Source organism: Rhinopithecus roxellana, chromosome 21 (assembly GCF_007565055.1).
Source record: "Rhinopithecus roxellana isolate Shanxi Qingling chromosome 21, ASM756505v1, whole genome shotgun sequence".
NCBI lineage: Eukaryota > Metazoa > Chordata > Mammalia > Primates > Cercopithecidae > Rhinopithecus > Rhinopithecus roxellana.
The window spans coordinates 7446837-7465131 of NC_044569.1; the positions used below are offsets into that span (position 1 = coordinate 7446837).

The 18295-nt window shown below is 45.4% G+C and overlaps 1 pseudogene; it reads left to right on the top strand.

Annotated features, from left to right (window-relative positions):
* Positions 1-15201, top strand: part of LOC104670259 — a 40657-nt pseudogene extending 25456 nt beyond the window's left edge.
* The last annotated feature ends 3094 nt before the right edge of the window (positions 15202-18295 follow it).

An 18295-nucleotide genomic window follows, 5' to 3' on the forward strand; every position in this document is an offset into this window, starting at 1 on the left:
AAATGTTTAAAGGTATACATCCTATGTACCTCCAGTTCCCTTTAAAATTCATCGTACTGGCCGGGCGCAGTGGCTCAAGCCTGTCATCCCAGCACTTTGGGAGGCCAAGACGGGCGGATCACAAGGTCAGGAGATCGAGACCATCCTGGCGAACACGGTGAAACCCCGTCTCTACTAAAAATACAAAAAACTAGCCGGGCGAGGTGGCGGCGCCTGTAGTCCCAGCTACTCGGGAGGCTGAGGCAGGAGAATGGCGTGAACCCGGGAGGCGGAGCTTGCAGTGAGCTGAGATCCGGCCACTGCACTCCAGCCTGGGCAACACAGCGAGACTCCGCCTCAAAATAAATAAATAAATAAATAAATAAATAAATAAATAAAATAAAATTCATCATATTGATCTGTGTTATACTTTGGTCTCGTCAAGACAGCACACCTAGTGTTGCAGCCTATAGAGAAAGGAAAGAAAAATGGCTTAAAACTTAATGACATGTTACAGTCTGAATTACTAATACATACTCAGCCAATCCCTGCTGCCCAAAAGACCATCTGTCTCCCTTTAATGTCTCCGATAACCATCTATATGTTTCACATTTATCACTCTGGCCCTAATGCATTTGCCAAACACATGAATATTTAAATATCTAAAACTATTGCATCAACAGAAAATGTGACAGATTTACAGTTGGGGTTTTTTCCTTTGAGTAACCAAAGGAAAAAGCTGTGCACCTATGCTGGGGACTGCAGGGAAACTCAGTTTCCCCTGAAGAGATCTAAGAACCCAAAATCGAGACCTTTAGGAATAACGATAGCCGTGCTTGTCAGTGCTTACTCTGTCCTAGGCTCCAGGCTGCTGTTTGTCCTCTGTTACCTCATTTCATCCTCCTCACAGTTCTATGAGGTCTGAAATAGTATTAACTCCTCCTTACAGGGGAGGAAGCTCAAGCTCACAAAAATCAAATGACTTCCCACAGCCAGGAGGTGGCAGGGTTGGGTCTCAAACATCTTTTCTCCCAGCACCAAAACTGTGCCCTGACCACTGGCCTCCTGCAGCAAGCAGCCACGCACTCACAGCAGTGCTGCCGCCGCAGGCTCTCAGCACTCAGGTTCACTGGGGTGGCAGGCAGAGTTTTAGCAATGACATTCCACCCGGAGCATTTCCTCACAGAAAAGTGACGGCCAGGATTCCCACCAGGCCTCGCCGTCACAGAAGAGGTCACTTCCTTGGGCCTTACAAAACCATGCTTGCTGCTGTCTCTTTCTTCATAACAGGACACGTACATCATCCTTCCATGGGATTGGGAGTGGGTGTATCAGGCTGTTTTTGTGTCGTAAAGGAACGTCTGAGGCTGGGTAATTTACAAAGAAAAGAGGCGTAGTTGTTTCGCGGTCTGCTGGCTGTACAGGAGGCATAGTGGCAGCACCTGCTTGACTTCTAGTGAGGCTTTTACTCATGGCAGAAGGCAACGAGAAAGCAGGCAGGTCACATGACGAGCGCGGGAGCAAGAGCGAGATGGGGGAGGAGCCACACACTTTTAAACAACCAGATCTCGTATGAAATCGGAGTGAGAACTCACTCATCACCAAGGAGCTGGCCCAGGCCATTCAGGAGGGATCCATCTGCACCATCCAAACACCTCCCACCAGGCCCCACCTCCAACATTGGGGGTTACATCTCAACATGAGATTCAGAGGGGACAAATATCCAAACCATATCAGTGAAGGTATGCAATTAAAGAAAAGTTACAAGCCCAATGGCAAAGAATAATGGCATGAGAAATATCTAGACCAACTTACATCAGCATCAAGCTCGCCGGAGAAATTCAATCTTGTAAGCCCCATTGGAGGTTCTAAGATGGTCGAAGGTGGGACCATGAGAAAGGGGAGAAAACACTAATATGCAACATTTGGAATGAGAAGCGCAAACGGCGACCTAGGCGGAGGGGGCTTTATAAAAAGCATGTGCAGCGTGAAACTAGTAACTGCTGGTATTAAGCGTTTTTCTAGTCCGACTTTCATAAGCACTACTTCAGCTGAAATACAAACAATCCCTGAAAAGGAAAGTGTGACTTTTATTCGGGGTTTGTTTTGTTTTGTTTTTAGGATTGAAAGGAGGAAAGAATCGGTTGTTCAAGAGCCAACCCCACTACCGCCCTCACAAAAAAAAGATTCATTCGCTTTTCTTCTTTTCAGGAACCGTCTGCTAGAGCTGAAGGCAACATTTTTCATGAAGCCACCACGATCTCGTTGAACAACGTAATGTTAGCGCCAGCAGTTACCTTGGAACGCATCTCTGCCAAAAGCCTTATTTTCCAAAGGAGGAAACTTGGATGCACTTTTCCAAATTCACTTAGCTAATTAGTGAAGAGCCTCTCAGAACGAGTAAGTTCAACACGTTGGCTCAAACAAGCCTTTCTTGTGAGTGTTTCCCTAAAAACTCCTGTTACAATGAAGCCATTGTTCCTTCAATAAGCCATTAACATGATTGCTGTTGAGGGATGACATTCATCCGAGGAAGAAATGCTTATCAGGCCACTTGAGGTCAGACTCACCCAACAGAGAAGCTCACATATCCTGCTTTAATGAATCCATCGCATCAAAATTTGGAACCTGTTGCAAACAGCTGAATCTGCCACAACCTACCTACATGGGTTTTAGTATTAATTATCACTGACAGTGTCCATTGAAATGATGTGCATAGTATGTAAAGCTTTGTTTGCTAATATATTGAGGGAATTGGAGAGCCAGTTAAATAATCAAGCACTGTAATTCACACATTTTCATTTACATTGCCCCCATAGTCCCTACTGACACACCTAGGAATCATAAACTCATAGGCTGCCAGCACAGGAAGCTGTCTGAGTGGTCATCGCAGCCCAACTATCTCACTCAGTAGTTCTCTGGTTTGTCTTCTTATCACATTTTCGAACATCAGAATCTTTGATGGCACACTAGAAAGGCCCAAACAACTCACAACAACCCCAAACAAATCATCAAGAATCATGATGCTGTCATCCCAACAATATAAGTGCCCAGAAGAACAAAGCCATCATCACCTTCCCATTGGGCCCCCTTCATCCCGGTGCCACTGTTTGACCAAAACTCATTTCTGCTGCATCTCAGCTTGTCCTGACTAAACCCAAGCTCTCCTGGGCATGAGCTGGAAATGCTACTACTCACAGCAAGCCTGCCTGACTCCACGTCATTCCCCACAACAGCTCAGCTCAAATTCCTCCCAATAGACGCTACTGAAGAGTACTTATCTGACTGGAGCAATATAAATTCATTCACAAGTGATGTAAATCAGGCAACAGTCCTGTGAATGATCAAGGATACACCAGAGCGCCATGGCCCAGTGCTTAAGAAACACTCCTCCACCCTAAAAATAAAATTTAGGGTGAAGACAGAGAACCATGAATGCACTAAGAAACCTGAATTCTAGAATGGCTTCTTCCATTCATCAGCTATGTGACTGGAAAAGCAGTCTTTGATTTTCACACTATCAATGACACATTTGGAAGACATACTGTCTTAGGAGTCTTCTAGTTTAAAGTTTTGTGGTTCTAAGCAATATCACAGTGGTTCTCTGAATGGTGTTACCCTCTAAATCTATAGATGGTTCCTGAAAGATCAATTTACATAAATAAATTGGATGACTTTTCTTTCTGCTAGGTGCTAAGCCAATTCTGTCATCAAAATGTATTTAAGCCACTAGTATAGAAGAAGCTATGACAGCTGAAGATCAGGAAACAGCCTAATAATACCAGTTTCTTGACAATCAGGAAGATTGGTTAAAGGCCAGGTAACACATCCCTTGTTAGAAATGCATCATCACATAATAATGATTTGGGTGTAAAGTTTTTTCCCTGTGCTCTTCATCCTTCATATGAGCGTAAAGCACACTTTTATCAACATAGAGAAATGGATCATTAAAAACATATGCATAACAGCATGAAACATTTTACAAACTACACCAATTGACATAGCAAATAAAAAATGAACAAATTAAGACATAGGACGAAAATAATAATTTTAATCCCTTTTAATTATATAGCAGTTAAAAAGTAATAACAGTTTAAGAAAATCAAACTATCTTCCACAACTGAAAGTATTCATTGTAATAAAAGTTAATTAGCATTTTGTACCAATAAGACGGACATTTTTAATATCCTGAATTGTTTGAGTTTTCAATTTATTTTTTCTAGATCCCTTTAAAAATTGTATTTCTTCTCATTCAATATTAATATTTACCTTTAGACAAATGACTTAGTCACCACAAAATAGCATAGTGCCCAAGGCCATGCCTATGAATTATGAAATGGCTTCAGAGACTCTCAAAGATTCTCCGAAGTTGCCACATAAAGAAATGACAATTGATCCAACATAAAACCACTCAAGGAAATTTCATCCAGGGTTTGAATCCCAGGACTACTGGAAGCAGTGTTATCAAAGCTCCCTGAAATACCTCAGTGAAACTCATTAAATTCCTGGCTGCAGAATCAGCCCATCTTTCCCAGGACCTGCTCACTCCCGGGCATGGGGCAAGCTGCCCATCCCAGGTATCAGCAGGTTATCTAAGGGTCTGCTCTGATCTGCGCTTGAAATTCTAAAGGGATTCCTGTTTCAAGGCTTCTGAGTTCCCAGAATTTGGGGTCTGACATGGACACACCCTCCCACTTGCTTTAGTTCAATTTTACCAGACAGTTTGAATTTTTGTAGAAGGTTGAATAATGGCCCCCAAAGGAAATCCATGCCCTGATCCCTAGAACGTGTGAATATCACCTTAAGCAGGAAAAAGGACTTGGTAATTGTGTGTAAGGATCTTGAGTTGGGAAGGTTACTCTGGATTATCCAGGTGGGCTCTAAATACACTCATGGTGTCCTTCTCACAGAGAGGCAGACGGAGAGTTGACAGAAAGAGGAGAAAGCCATGGACAATGCAGGCAGGGGTGGGAGCGGGGTTGCCACATGCCAGAGAATAGCAGCAGCCACCAGAAGCTGGAAGGGACAAGGTGCAGATTCTCTCTTCAGCCTCCAGGTGAGCAAGCGTCTGCTGAGATTCATTTCAGCCCCGTGACATTCTCTCTTCAGCCTCCAGGTGAGCAAGCGTCTGCTGAGATTCATTTCAGCCCCGTGACATTCTCTCTTCAGCCTCCAGGTGAGCAAGCGTCTGCTGAGGTTCATTTCAGCCCCGTGACATTCTCTCTTCAGCCTCCAGGTGAGCAAGCGTCTGCTGAGATTCATTTCAGCCCCGTGACATTCTCTCTTCAGCCTCCAGGTGAGCAAGCGTCTGCTGAGATTCATTTCAGCCCCGTGACATTCTCTCTTCAGCCTCCAGGTGAGCAAGCGTCTGCTGAGATTCATTTCAGCCCCGTGACATTCTCTCTTCAGCCTCCAGGTGAGCAAGCGTCTGCTGAGGTTCATTTCAGCCCCGTGACATTCTCTCTTCAGCCTCCAGGTGAGCAAGCGTCTGCTGAGGTTCATTTCAGCCCCGTGACATTCTCTCTTCAGCCTCCAGGTGAGCAAGCGTCTGCTGAGATTCATTTCAGCCCCGTGACATTCTCTCTTCAGCCTCCAGGTGAGCAAGCGTCTGCTGAGATTCATTTCAGCCCCGTGACATTCTCTCTTCAGCCTCCAGGTGAGCAAGCGTCTGCTGAGGTTCATTTCAGCCCCGTGACATTCTCTCTTCAGCCTCCAGGTGAGCAAGCGTCTGCTGAGGTTCATTTCAGCCCCGTGACATTCTCTCTTCAGCCTCCAGGTGAGCAAGCGTCTGCTGAGGTTCATTTCAGCCCCGTGACATTCTCTCTTCAGCCTCCAGGTGAGCAAGCGTCTGCTGAGGTTCATTTCAGCCCCGTGACATTCTCTCTTCAGCCTCCAGGTGAGCAAGCGTCTGCTGAGATTCATTTCAGCCCCGTGACATTCTCTCTTCAGCCTCCAGGTGAGCAAGCGTCTGCTGAGATTCATTTCAGCCCCGTGACATTCTCTCTTCAGCCTCCAGGTGAGCAAGCGTCTGCTGAGATTCATTTCAGCCCCGTGACATTCTCTCTTCAGCCTCCAGGTGAGCAAGCGTCTGCTGAGATTCATTTCAGCCCCGTGACATTCTCTCTTCAGCCTCCAGGTGAGCAAGCGTCTGCTGAGATTCATTTCAGCCCCGTGACATTCTCTCTTCAGCCTCCAGGTGAGCAAGCGTCTGCTGAGGTTCATTTCAGCCCCGTGACATTCTCTCTTCAGCCTCCAGGTGAGCAAGCGTCTGCTGAGATTCATTTCAGCCCCGTGACATTCTCTCTTCAGCCTCCAGGTGAGCAAGCGTCTGCTGAGATTCATTTCAGCCCCGTGACATTCTCTCTTCAGCCTCCAGGTGAGCAAGCGTCTGCTGAGGTTCATTTCAGCCCCGTGACATTCTCTCTTCAGCCTCCAGGTGAGCAAGCGTCTGCTGAGGTTCATTTCAGCCCCGTGACATTCTCTCTTCAGCCTCCAGGTGAGCAAGCGTCTGCTGAGGTTCATTTCAGCCCCGTGACATTCTCTCTTCAGCCTCCAGGTGAGCAAGCGTCTGCTGAGGTTCATTTCAGCCCCGTGACATTCTCTCTTCAGCCTCCAGGTGAGCAAGCCTCTGCTGAGATTCATTTCAGCCCCGTGACATTCTCTCTTCAGCCTCCAGGTGAGCAAGCGTCTGCTGAGATTCATTTCAGCCCCGTGACATTCTCTCTTCAGCCTCCAGGTGAGCAAGCGTCTGCTGAGATTCATTTCAGCCCCGTGACATTCTCTCTTCAGCCTCCAGGTGAGCAAGCGTCTGCTGAGGTTCATTTCAGCCCCGTGACATTCTCTCTTCAGCCTCCAGGTGAGCAAGCGTCTGCTGAGGTTCATTTCAGCCCCGTGACATTCTCTCTTCAGCCTCCAGGTGAGCAAGCGTCTGCTGAGATTCATTTCAGCCCCGTGACATTCTCTCTTCAGCCTCCAGGTGAGCAAGCGTCTGCTGAGGTTCATTTCAGCCCCGTGACATTCTCTCTTCAGCCTCCAGGTGAGCAAGCGTCTGCTGAGGTTCATTTCAGCCCCGTGACATTCTCTCTTCAGCCTCCAGGTGAGCAAGCGTCTGCTGAGATTCATTTCAGCCCCGTGACATTCTCTCTTCAGCCTCCAGGTGAGCAAGCGTCTGCTGAGGTTCATTTCAGCCCCGTGACATTCTCTCTTCAGCCTCCAGGTGAGCAAGCGTCTGCTGAGATTCATTTCAGCCCCGTGACATTCTCTCTTCAGCCTCCAGGTGAGCAAGCGTCTGCTGAGATTCATTTCAGCCCCGTGACATTCTCTCTTCAGCCTCCAGGTGAGCAAGCGTCTGCTGAGATTCATTTCAGCCCCATGACATTCTCTCTTCAGCCTCCAGGTGAGCAAGCCTCTGCTGAGATTCATTTCAGCCCCGTGACATTCTCTCTTCAGCCTCCAGGTGAGCAAGCCTCTGCTGAGATTCATTTCAGCCCCGTGACATTGATTTGGACTTCTAGATTCCAGAAACCTTAAAGCTGTTGTCGTAGCCACCATGTTTGTGGTAGTTTCTTACAGCAGCCACTGGAAGCTAATACAATTTTCAACTGGACTTTCCACTATTTTCCACTGATCATGACCTCAGAAGCAAACTTGGATATAGTATTAAGCAACCCTAAAAGACCTTGTACAGACACATCTATGCGTATGGCATTAAACACCCCCAGGAGACCCTCTGCAGACAGTATCTCTGCTCATGATATGCAACGCCTGTCAGAGATCCTCTGCAGACAATCTCTGTGCTTGTTGTTCCAAGAACCACTCTCATAACTAGTTTTTTTTTTTGAGAGAAATATCCATTTTTGTTGATGTTAATAAGCAATTCAGCTTGCTAAACTCAGGAAAATATAATTTTAGGTTCCGGTCTTGGTAATTAGTCTTCCTTTATATGCAAATACAATTAGCATTTTCATGCAAAGTAGCCAAAACTAAGGAAAAAATTTAATTCTATTTTCAATCTACTGAACAGTTGTAATTATATTTATTTGTCAGTTCAGACTCAATCCCAATTATAGGTCATAGGGGAAAGTTTTCAAATAAACAATTTATCTAAAATATGATCAATTTTAGAGGATTTAGTAAAAACAAAACAACTTTCTAGAAGTGGCTCTTTCCTTTGTTAATAAACTTGGATCCTATACAGGCTTTGAGATATGTGTGATTTCCAACAAATGTGGTGTTAAATAAACACTTCCATATAGAAATATAATAAGTGCAACCATCCTGAAGTGGGACTGCTGCGTAATGTGTTTCATTCACACCAAATTCTCATTAGAAACACCTGGGCCCATCACTGCTGCCCCTGGTGAGTGCTGCCATGCTGTCTGCCAGCCAGGAGGTGCCGAGCAACCACATCATCACCCCAAATCTCCAACCTCACAATGATGCCATTGGTGCATTAACTGTCCTGTGATGGAGAATTTCCCACATAAATGATTCCCACTCACCCAGACACGGACCAATGAAGTCTGAGGGCACAGCAGGCAAATGCCATCGTACGTGGAGAACTAATGTTGTTCACAGTGGTGAGATCAGCAAAGTCAAAAGTGGCATTTTATCATAACAAAGACAGAAAATGTGCAAAATTACTCACCTTTTAACATCTCAAATATGAATACAACTTTTGTTACAGGAGCAGTTTTCAAGCTATAAATTCTTTTTTTTTTTTTTTTTTTTTTTTTTTGGAGACGGAGTCTCGCTCTGCCACCCAGGCTGGAGTGCTGTGGCCGGATCTCAGCTCACTACAAGCTCCGCCTCCCGGGTTTACGCCATTCTCCTGCCTCAGCCTCCCAAGTTGCTGGGACTACAGGCGCCGCCACCTCACCCGGCTAGTTTTTTGTATTGTTTTTAGTAGAGACGGGGAGCTATAAACTCTTTTAGACCCCGCAGGCCGCTGCACCACCTTGGAGGTGATCACTTTGTTCATTCCTGGAAGTTACTACAGGAACTAAGCCACATCCAGACATTGCCTAGTTATAATGATAGATTCTGGAAAGATGGGAGCTGTTTATTTCCTTTTTTAACCTTTTGAGAATCTTGGAAACATTGAATCATTTCATGCAAGTTTATGTACTTTAAGCAACGATATATCCAGGAATATTTTAAAGTAAGAGAAAGTTAAAAATGATCCCGAAGATTTTAAAGAGGAAGTTTGTATACACACACGTACATACACACATGCACATACATGTGGGCATGTATAAATATATATAAAATATGACTCTAGGTATGTATTAGATGAGATTCCCAGCAGCTGTAACTTGGACCAAGCTGAAACTCAGAGCACAGTAAGAACTTCTTTGCCTCACCCACTTAGATACTCATGTGGACCAATGTTTTAATCTTCCCTGGGACATTAGTGAAGGATGGAGGGAGCATGGGGCCTTGTGTGCCTAAGGGAGTTGAGAAAAGGAAGTCACCAGGGCAGGAGGAGCAACCAGAGCAGCTGTGGGGACCGTGACTAAGGCCGGCCTGCCCTGAACGGCCATGTGTTCTCTGACTGATGGCTGCAGGGGCCTCACAACCTCCCATTTCCAGCGCCCGTAGACACCGTGATCGGGCTGACCCCACAAGCACTGGAGCACACTGCCCTGAACACTGGGACAGCTCGGTGGAGGCTCAGGACCGGGCTCCAGTCACAGCCAGCCTGTTGTTCCGTAAGGTGGGACGGGAGTGGTGCTGCGGACTGAACGCCTCTATGATGACCTATCCAGTGGGCTTTTTCTCTCTGTTCTTGGCAATCTTGGGGTAGAGTTGATATTTTCTCCTGGTACTGAATGTTCAGGACCCACTGGACCGTGCAGCTTCCTCCTGGACCCCTTCTCCTCGCCATCAACTTTGTCTCCATACCCTGGCCCTGTATCACGTCCCCTGCCTTCTTCTCCCAGGGGAGCTGCGGCCTCTCTGCTCTTTGCAACCAGCACTGCAGCAGACACAGGACTGTCCCCAGAGACGCTGACGCCCTAACCCCTCTGTGGCTGCATTTGGAGACAGGGCCTTCAAGACACAAGTAAGGGTGAATGAGGTCATAGGGCTGGATCCCTAATCCAGTATGACTGGTGTCCTTATAAAGAGAGAAAGAGACACCAGGGATACGCACAGAGAGAAGGTCATGTGAGGAGGACAAGCAGAGAAGGCAAGCCAAGGAAAGAGGCCTCGGGAGAAACCAACCCTGCCAACACCAACAGCTGGACCTTGGACCTCCAGCCTCCAGAACTGCGAGAAAACAAATGTCTGTTGTTTAAGCTGCTCAGTCTGCAGGCCTTTGTTATGGCAGCCCCAGCAGGCTAATGCACATGGATCTCCGACACAGGACTCTCTGCTCAGTAACTACAACGACCCTGGAGACATACTTGACTCTATCTCAGGCTGGCAAGAGCCACCTCCATACTCCATTCTCCAGGAGCAAGGACCCAGACCCATCCTGAGGCCTGGCACAAGATGCTACCAAGGGCATCGGTCTGTGAAGCCTACAGACAGTTTTGTGAAGAACTGTTGCTCTAGATGAAGATTCTGGGGTCCCAGTGACCCAGGTCTCCTGGGGAGGTAAAAAGCCACAGCCTGAGCCTGTCTCCCTTCTCGCTGAGCAGCTGTAGCTAGGCTCACCCTTCCAGAGCCCTGCACAGCGAGAGCACAGTAGACAGAGGGCCCCACCCCCTGCAGAACTCCCCACCCCACATACTGCCCTCTGCATGTGACCACCACACCTTGACCATGCTTTAATTCGACTATAATTTACTGGGACCACCAAGTCATTTTCACCCTTTTCTTGTAACAGTGGCAGATATAAACATTAACAGATGGAAAACTGTTTTTCTATTTTAAATGTCTCCATGGGATAAACCGCTCGCAGATGATACTACCTGATCGTGTGGACTGGCTTATCAAATAAAACTCTGCTGCCTACATTTTCCGGAGGGTGTGATGTAACAGGAGTAGTCAAGTGATCTTTATTTTCTAAATCTAACCTGAAATTTATATTAGTATCAAGAAGCAAAATGAGAGAAAATAAAATCACTTGCATAAAAAAGATATCTATCCTAAAATTAAATATATAAAACTCAACAATATTTCAAGGAAAAAATACAAAACCTTATGACTTGATTTTTTTTCTTTGCAGTGTTTCAGGATTTGTACTGCTAGGGTGAGATGGAGGCTGAGTGAAGCCAAAAGGTAAGTCACTTCCATTTCCCGGATAGAGGTGTGCAAGAAAAACCCAGACTGTGATGGAAAAAAAGGAGGCCCAGGGCCCCTTGGTGAGGAGCCAGCTGGGATGGAGGGTGCAGAGTCCTGGAGGAGGTGGAAGAAGAGGTGGTGCTCTTAACAAGACCTCTCCTCTCCATTTGGACGCACATGAAGCACTGGATTGGAGAATGGCAGAGGAGGAGGAGGGAGAAGGAGAAGGGAGGGGAACATAGCCTGGTAGCCAAGGGGAGGGTCTGAGGAGAGACATGAGGGACACTTCGGTCTCAGAGGAACCATGACCCTGAGCACAGAGGTCAGGATGTATTTACTCCCTGCCTAATGCCCCACAGGATTGTCAAAAGCATTAAGATCCACTCAGCTGCTCCTCACCTGCACATCAAGGGCTTTTCTCTCCAGATAATTTTACTAGAAGGCTGTGGCACTCAAATCACAGACTTGGACTTGTCCAGGCTAGCAGTCATTTCTGAGTTTTCATCTCCTTCTATCACAGGATAAACTTACCAAGAGTGTTGCGTTTTGCAGAACTGTGTTGAACCACTACTGGAAGGCTCCTTGTCTCCCTGTAAAAAAAAAAAAAAAAAAAAAAAAAGCCTGTTTTATGGCAGCCTTTTATTTGCAAATATGCACGCACTCTCGCGCGAGGTTCACTGGTCCGCGGAAAAGGGCCCAGGTAAGTCGAGGCGGCGCTCTCCGGTCAGGTACTCCGAGGAAGTCACGCCGGCTCCTGCCGGCGGCGGACTTTTATGCACTATTAAGGGAAAGGGGCGGGCCGTGGGTGGGACAGGGGCGTTTCCATAGGCGTGGCTAGGTAGGTTTCGGTTTTCCCAGATTGACGTCATGTGGCGCATGCTCAGTTGATCTGCATTTTCCCGGGGCGCGGGCTGCATTTTCCCGTGCGCGGGTAAGTTGGTGATGAAGCACCCGGAAGCAACAGGTACTGCTCCATCTGGTTCACCTTCCTCCATCTTGTCCCTTCTCCCTCACCCAAACAAAGCCGTGTTTTACTGCCTGCAAAATTCCACCTGAAAGCAAGAGAACTGCAAACAACTGAACTCCCACAGCCCGTCCACCATCTCCCACTAGTACACGGGGCAGTGAAACTTAATGCCATGTAGTTGGTACCCCTTCCGTCTCCAGCATCTTTGGACAGGAAAATACTAACAATGAAGACACTACCTATCACAGTTTGTAGGCTAGAGCTAACATCATTCGACAGGGAAAGGTCATACAATTCGGCACTTAAGAAAACTGAGGCCGGGAGCAGTGGCTCACGCCTGTAATCCCAGCACTTTGGGAGGCCGAGGCAGGTGGATCACAAGGTCAGGAGATCGAGACCACCCTGGCTAACACAGTGAAACTCCATCTCTACTAAAAATACAAAAAATTAGTCAGGCCTGGTGGCGGGCACCTGTGGTCCCAGCTACTCGGGAGGCTGAGGCAGGAGAATGGCGTGAACCCGGGAGGCGGAGCTTGCAGTGAGCTGAGATCACGGCACTGCACTCCAGCCTGGGCAACGGAGCGAGACTCTGTCTCAAAAAAAAAAAAAAAAAGAAAACTGAAAATGAACTGAACAATTGAGAATATCACTAAGAAAGTTAAAAATTGAAAAAGAAACAAGAAAATGAGAGCAATGGAAATAATAAAATATTGGAACAAAATGTTTCAGATCTCTGAAAAATTGGAGTGCTTCACAGGAAAATCTTATATAAAGTAGACATTTTTTCTTTTGTTAACTTTTAAACAGTGAATGCAGAAGTTAAACTGGAATGAGTGAAAGAAATCCAGACATAGAGGAAAATAATGTTTCAGAGCTCAGTGCAGGGCCAGGAAGAGAAAGGAATGGGTGGAGTCCTGCCTGAACCTCTGCCCATCCTCCCACCCACCTCCCCATTCCCCATCTGCACTCCAAGAGAACAGCAGAGCTCCTCCTGGCCTGGTCAGCTGCCTGGTCTTCCTAGGGGCAAAAACCAGAAACTCCCCATTCTGTGTTGCCTTGAGCTCTCTCCTGCACCTCTCCACCCTCAGCCATAGCCAGTCAGTACTGGCCACTCCACCTGCAGCCTCAGGACCAGTCTTCCACAAAGGGCACAAACGCGAAGAGAAGCTCTGCAAAGCTCTCTGAGACTCGCCATCCCATCTTGTTCCTCGGTTCTGACTTCTGCCTCATTTCCCTGGGTTGTCCTTAGCACTCCCCATCCAAGTAAATGCCCAGGCCCCAGGCACTGCAGGAGCGAAGTGCCTGATTGTTTGTAGTCCCAGCCAAGCCCTGTGATGAACCCTGGCCAACATCGCATAAAATCTACTTTCCCACAATTGTTCAATTTCTAATAGTCCTGAAAAATACTGGGGGAAAAATGGGATTTTCACTTTAGTGGACATATTTCTAACTAGACAGATCAAATCATGGATAAAAATGTCATTGTATGTATATAAAATGTTAAGCAAATTGTCCTGAAATACCCATATAATAACTTGTCAAGAATTAAATTCTGATTGTGTCTGTATTTGGAAAGTGCAAAGAAGAAAATAATTCACAACAAATAACTTACACATGTCTAAGTTTCTTATCTTTCTGACTGTGTTACCAAGTGGTAAGTGGAAAGGACATCAAAAATTCCCCCATAAAACAAATATTATGGTGATAAGGCTCAAGTTTAGGTCATTGTGCCTCTGATGAACCCGAAATATCTTTTTTAGCGAACGGTGCCCTCTTATAAGCACAACATAATGTTTTTGTTAACATATTTGGGTTTGCTGCTTTCTTAGGCGACACTCCTACCTTGCATTTTTTTTTCTTTTCTTTTCTTTTTTAAGAGACAGCATCTTGCTTATGTTGCGGAGGCTGGAGTGTGATGGTGCAATCATAGCCCACTGCAGCCTGGAACTCCTGGGCTCATGGGATCCTTCTGCCTCAGCCTCCTAGGTAGCTGGGACTATGCGCGCCCGCCACCACTCCCAGCTGCTTTGATCTCTCTCAGACGACTGTACGCCAGTACGTTCAGAGAAGTATGAAGCACCAGCAGCATCCTGGGTAGAGTCCCTGATGAGACAGACAGACCATGTGGACATTAGCGGGTGGCACTGGGAACCTTAGGATGCACTAAAACATGAAGCTTCTTGAAATCGAGGCATTTAACAGAAAATAAGAGATCACTAATTACTTTGAGGAGGGAAATACTGTGAGGAAAAGATATTGAGAAAGATATTTCAAACTGGGTGAGGTAGCTCACGCCTGTAATCCCAACAGTTTGGGAGGCTGAGGCTGGCGGATCACTTGAGGTCAGGAGTTTGAGACCAGCCTGGCCAACATGGTGAAACCCTATCTCTACTTAAAATACAAAACATTAGCCAGTCATGGTGGTGCACAGCTGTAATCCCAGCTACTCCAGAGGCTGAGGCAGGAGAATCGCTTGAACCTGGGAGATGAGGTTGCACTGAGCTGAGATCAAGCCCCTGCATTCCAGCCTGGGCAACAAAGCCAGACACTGTCTCAAAAAATAAATAAATAAAGGAAGATGTCTCAAGTTCGTGCTTTTATAACTTTCTCACCCATTAAAAGGATTGAATGTCGTGCATCCACAGAGCAGGCTGAGGACTTGGGAGGCACTCAGTTAATTTGAAATCCTTGCTGGTCCACAGGCCAACCTCGTGACCTTGGGCAAGTCATCTTCTCCTAGCTTGAGTTTCCACATTTCTAAAATTCGTAAAGAGGGACTTCCCCAGGGATACTGCTGGATTCCGTGAGATTCTCCACATTATGTTCAGTCATTCCGAGAAGCAGCCAGGGTGTCCTGGGAGGAGCCTGGGAAGAACCCCTTTGTGGGAGGACCGTGGGGCAGCGGGGAAGGGGAAACCACGGGCAACGGGACCACACTAGCACGGCACCGGGGCACCTGCCCAGAATACGCAGGGGCTCAGGAAGCATCTGCTCACAGAGAAGGTGAAGAGCGCTTTAATGAATGAAGCCATCACTGAGCAGCCTGCAAACGACCTTGCCTGGCGACCACCTACTCAGGTTCAGAAAACTAAAATGATCCTTGCTGCCTGAGAGGAGTCACCCTCGGATCCATCCAGCAATGAGTAGACGCTCTTGCCAAGGCCTGGCAGTCTCGGCCCTTCCCACAGCCTTATGGCTTCCTTTGTTGGCAGGTCTCTCTCTCCCTGGAGATCTGTGCTGCCCTGGGCAGTAGCCACTGACTACACGTGGCCCTTGAGCATATGCCGTTGGGATGTGCTGTAAAGGAAAGTCACACGCTGGCTTTTGAAGACATGGCACTTTTTTAAAATGTAAAAAAAACCTATTCATAATTTTATGTTGATTATTCATTTTCATGATAATTAAGGTGTCTTAGGTTAAATAGAACATATTATTAAAATACATGTCACCCATTTCTTTTCATTTTTTTTACTATGGCTACCAGAGAATTAAAATCACATAAGGCTCACCTCACACTTCTAACAGACAGTGCTGCACTAGACTTCAAGGGTTGAGGGCTGAGATTGTCTCACTCTTTCTTGATTCCCTGGAGCTCGGGCCCATGGCACTATGCATGACTGTCCTAGTCTTTTTCATCCTGCAGACCCATCAGCAATGGATCTGAACGGTTCTCCTCCGTGATCTCTCGTGGCCTTGTTTCTACTGTTCCTAAACTCAGGGCTTACTGCTTCTGTTTCTTCAAAATCCTCCCTGGCATATAATCTAGTGAAGAACCCCAGAAGCACAGACTCACAGGCTTGGAGTGCGAATGTAATACCTTTCCCACCGCTGCCGAATCCCCTTCATATTCCTCGCTTTGCGAATGAGATTGCAAACACACCCATCTCCCGGTGGTTTCTCTGTTCTGATTCTGGTCAATGATGCAATACAGAAATGAAACAAGAATATATGCCAACCATGAATAGTCTTCTCAATTTGATACAGACAGCCCTGCTCATGGCTTAGATTTAAACTCCAAAAATTAAAAGTAGAAGAGCCATTTCTTAGTCTCCAGCTCCCGGGTTCAGTTGCTCTGAAAGGCCGTGGGGAGGTTGGATTGATAACAATGTGTCCAGCTGATGGGTATTTAGACTAAAAATTAAAGCCAGAGTGAAGTTTCTGGGAGCCCAAGTTTTGATCAACCGCAGAATAGAAACCCCATGACTCTCATTATGAAGCTACTTTTCTTTCTTTTTTTTTCTCAACTGAGATTTACTCTGGCTGGTTGCTGAATTTCCATCATCTAATTTTTAAAGCAAATATAAGTCTTCCTAACATTTATCACAGAATGCTATCTCTGTGGTTTCTCACTATAAAACAGAATCTTAAACTACCTCTTATCTAATTCCTATCAAAAGCCTAAACAAGAGACAATATATTTATAGAGGATTATTTGGAAGATACATAATCTGTCCACTTTCCTAAGAAATCCCTGCATGCTACATTTGAATTAAGTTACATTATCGGAAGTCAAAATACACAAATGATCATTTTAGCTTAGGGTTCACCTAACAATACCTTCAACAGATGCATTTTTATACCATGCCCTCAGTGTAACAGATCATTTCAAGAAAAAAGTTCACAAAATTCATTGCTGCATTGCTATAAAAATGTTAACATACGATTTGCTAGCTATGTGTTCTCAGACTCCCGTATAATCCCAAGTAGAGAATTGTTTTAATGTCAGCTTGAAGAAAAGTTCATAATCGTCTGTATTTTCTCTTCAAATAAAAAATACCGTGTAACTGTTTCAGTATTGAGTAGTTTAAAATCTGCCCAAAAAACAAATAATAATAATAATAATAATAACCTAGATCCTGGATTCAAGAGATCTAGAAAACTTATGTAAGAAACAAACGATTAGTATCTGAATAAAATCTTTTAGATAACAGAAAAAGAGGGAAGATTTCTTATCTCACTTCTAAAACTAAATAAAATCACCGCCAGAAAGGGATAAGACAAAGGAAAAAACTGCAGGCCAGTCTCACTGTTAAACATAGATGCAGAAGTCTTCAACAAAATGTTAGCAGAATAAATCCATCATTGAACAAAAGGGCTAATACATGGCGTTCAAGCCATTTCAACATTAGGATGTCTGTTAAGGTAACTTCAAATGAATGGTTTGTGAAAGCAGAAAACCATCTGATTATCTCAATAGATCTGAGGAAAATACTAAAATTTTAAAACATCTATAAATTTAAAAATAAATCATAGAAAGCTTAAAATGAAGAAAAACTTTGTTATCCCAATTAAAAGAGTATACCACAGATCTTCAATGTTAAAACAGCAAAAAGATTTGCTTTAGAATCTGGAAGAAGACAAAGACACCTCTTGTGCTACTAGTTAACATTTTACTGGTGGCCTCAGCCACAGAAAGAAAAAAGAAAAGAAGGAGGGAGAGAGGGAGGGAGGGAAGGAAGGAGGGAAAAGGAAAAAAGGAAGGAAGGAAGGGAGGGAGGGAGGGAGGGAGGGAGGCAAGAGAAAGCAAGAAAGGAAGGAAGGAAGGAGAAAGCAAGGAAGGAAGGAAAGAAGGAAGGAAGGGGAAGGAAGGAAAGAAGGAAGGAAGGAAAAAAGGAAAAGGAAGGAAGGAAAGAGTGCAAGAGGGAGGGAAGGAGAGACCGGGAGGGAGGGAAGAAAGAAAGGAAGGAAGGAGAAAGAGAAAGAAAGGGAGGGAGGGAAAGAAAAAGAGAAAAAAAGAAAAAAAAAGAGAGAGAAAGGAAGGAGGGCGGGAGGAAGGAAGGAAAAGACAAAGTTAATGACAAACTCATTATTTTTTATTTATGATTGTCCACAAAGGAAAAGCCCTTGGAACTAGTAGGGGGGCGCACACCTGTTGCTAGATACAAGGCAAATGTGTCAAAGGTGACGGCTTTCCTATGGACCAACACAATCTAAGAGAGAATTGTAATGGATAAGTAACCACTGTTTTCTATAGCATCAAAAAATGTTTAAAAATCTAAGAATAAGAAATGTACAAAAACTACTTGAAGAAATCTATAGACTTTCTTAAAGGATCTTTTCAACAGCCCAATTAAATGGAGAAATGTACCATGTCCTTAGGGAGAAAAATATAATGTTGTG